This window comes from Solanum lycopersicum, chromosome 9, assembly GCF_036512215.1.
Source record: "Solanum lycopersicum chromosome 9, SLM_r2.1".
Taxonomy (NCBI): Eukaryota; Viridiplantae; Streptophyta; class Magnoliopsida; order Solanales; family Solanaceae; genus Solanum; species Solanum lycopersicum.
This window is the reverse complement of record NC_090808.1, coordinates 54,919,297-54,922,460: the sequence shown is the minus strand read 5'-3', so window position 1 is coordinate 54,922,460 and position 3,164 is coordinate 54,919,297.

Below are 3,164 nucleotides of genomic sequence, written 5' to 3'. Positions count from 1 at the left end.
TTCATTTCATCTTGTAGACTCTTAGGATAATATTTATGAGAAATTCAACAAATGTTGATGCAAGAATAGTTAATTTTAATAAGAAAAAATAACACAATGCAAAGTGTAAAAAGCAAAATAAATTAGTCTCCATAAAAAAACACAGTAGTAGAATGACCCAAAACACAAAGTGGAAATTGAGACGTCATAAATAAGAAATGCCACAAAATAGAGGAAAAGACAATTTTCAGCTCATATACGAAATCTCATAAAGAGGTGCGCACAACATTGTGGTAACCTCATAATCGAAGGTTTTAATAATGACAAATGCATATACTGACTAGTCAGTTGATGCAGGAAAAGAATGAGATACATCACCAAAGCGCAGACTCTCAATCCAGATGATTGCAGGAATCAAGTGAATCATGAGAAAATCTATTAAAAAAAGAAAGTGAATATTTGATCAATCAAACAAAATTTCACAGCTTACACGAATTAAAGGAAGACACAGAAGGAAAATATTTCACAGCTTGCACAAATTAAAGGAAGACGCACAAGGAAATCTCTCAAGTAAAACAAGAAGGACAAGATAATTAAATCAATGTAAAATCAAGGAACAAATAACGGGCCTGCAGTCAAGATGACAATTTGAATAAGGTACTTAATCTGGATACTATCAAGGATTTCAAACAAATTTAAACACTAATTATCAACAATTATTTTTAAAATGAAAAAGCGAGTGAAAAGACTAAACAACAAAACTTGATTTAATTAGTTAAACACCACCTAATTCACAAAATGTTTAGCTAAAATAAACGTCCATTTTTTAGCATTGAGATCAAAACAAGAGATTAGATCTAAAACTAACAAAAAGTGCTAAACAACGAACTTAAATCTAAACACCTTTATTTAGTGAACTACAATAGGTATACATAATCGCTAGAAAAAATTAAACCCAACACTTCACATAAAAAGAGGAAGGAATACGAGTGTTACCTGGTTTAGGGTAGCGACTTGAACTTAATCCTGGATGTGATGATTTCCAACCCCACTCCGACACAAAATAGACGCAAATAAAAAAATTGCAATGACGAAAATAATAACTTTAAAAAACTTAGCGAGGTGTTCTATTTCTCGCCTCCAAAAACTCCTTCCCTGAACAGTAAGGGTGAGGGGGTTTATATAGGACAAACTCTGGGTCGCAATAAAGGGGAAATCGATGTGGGAGTCTGGAAATTTTAAAATTCGTAATTGGGTATTGGGTATCTTAATAAAAAATGGGTCTAAAGAATTTGGGCCAAAATTTTGGGTTAAAGTTTATGTGATGGCCAAAATATGGACTAAATAAAGTCTCTGAAGAGAGTTTGAAAGGGAAATGAGATGTATTATAAATTTAACTAATTACTCAAGCTTCTTAACTTTAACAATATCAAAATAATTATTCCAAAAGGAAAGATCTTAATTAAATTGTCAGTTTAATGAAAATAACTTGCATACTTAATTGAAGCTTTGTTTTTTGGTAAATCAATTTGCTAACTATTTATTCAAATTGAAAAATTATACAAATCTATATATTTTAAGTATAAATATAAATAATCCATATGAAAAAGTTGTAAAAAGTTTTTGGAAAATAATCTTATAGTATTTTTTACTTTCAAAAACAATTATTTTCCACTGTTCAATATTTAAGAAGCTTAAAAATTAATCCAATCGTGTATCATCACTATAACATATACTAATGCTACTTCAACAGAAAGCCTAAATTAATCGAACTCTCTAATAGTCTCCTTCTACTATTCTTAATTAACCCATTAAGAAATCGAGCTGTTCAATAATTTTGTGACAAAAAGTACAACGATGATTAAATGAAAATGACAAAATGAACTCATATATCCACTTAAAATAAGACTATCGGTACAACATTCTGAATTGTCTTAACATGATATGACAATAAAGTTATAAAATTATTGTTTCAGGCATATCATCTTCTTAGTGACCCCCTTATTTGATTTTAGTTGTAGCAGATTGATTTACATATATTCAAACATAAAACTTAAAAAAAAAAAAGAGACTGATTATAGACATTTAAATCAGTCTACTTCAATAAAAAAAAATTCAACTATCTTCTTTTTACCCCTTTGGTCACTGCAATTCACAAACTCAATCAAAGATCAAAACATTAAAAATCATCGACATCTTTATATATAACTCTTAAACAAAACATATAAATACCGAACAGGGTAAAAAAAAAATTTAATGCAAATCGAAACAATCAACCAACATATATATGCCCGAAAATTTAAAGCAACAATTGGAGAAAAAGCCCCGGAAGTTATAGTGATAATTAAACATACAAACCTCGTCTAAAATATAGGTCCTTTCTGAATACTTCTTTGTCCCCTCTGATTTTTAGTGTGTTTCAAAGAGAAAGATTTTGATAATTGACAAATAGAGGAATAGATGAGAGGAACCGGTTGCGCCAACAAGTACTTTTCAGACCGAATCCGAGTGGGATAAGGAGAACATTGGCCAGCGAATTAGAAATTATAAAGTTGTGGAATTGTTTTTTTTTACAAGAAACTCGAATAGAAAATTTCCTTTTATAAAGGAGTACGCAGGCAAGATAGTTTTCTTAATCAAATAGGAAAACTAGACAAACAAGGATGTTGAAGTAAAGAAGGAGACAAAAGCCTGAAAGAAGTAAAAAAGCACAAACCTGCGACGTGAACTTATAAATTCTAAGTAGAAAAGGAAGTCGAAACAAAGTAGAAGAATGAGTTAGTGATTCATAAAGTTTTCTTATTCAGTTAAGGTAAACTGCGTCGAAGTTTTTCCTTTCAAAGCAGCATGCACGGAGGAGTTCTTACGTGAGAAGGAGTTCGAGTCAAGTTCGGTTCAAAGAAGTTTTGTTAAAGCGGTGAAGACTAAGTTGTGTTGAACAATACTTAAGAGAGATTTAAAGTCTATAAATACTGCAATAGTTCGTGGAAGAATATTGCGACATATATAGAGAGAAGATCAAAACAAGTTCAAGAGTTTGCGATTTATCAGGGAGTGTTGCAAGTTTGAATATACTTGTAACTGTTGTAATCTACAAAGGTACATATAGAATATAATTGTTCCTTAGGAAAACATGGTTTCAGAATTCCAACAGAGTGCAGATTACTGGGACATAGAAGAATGAG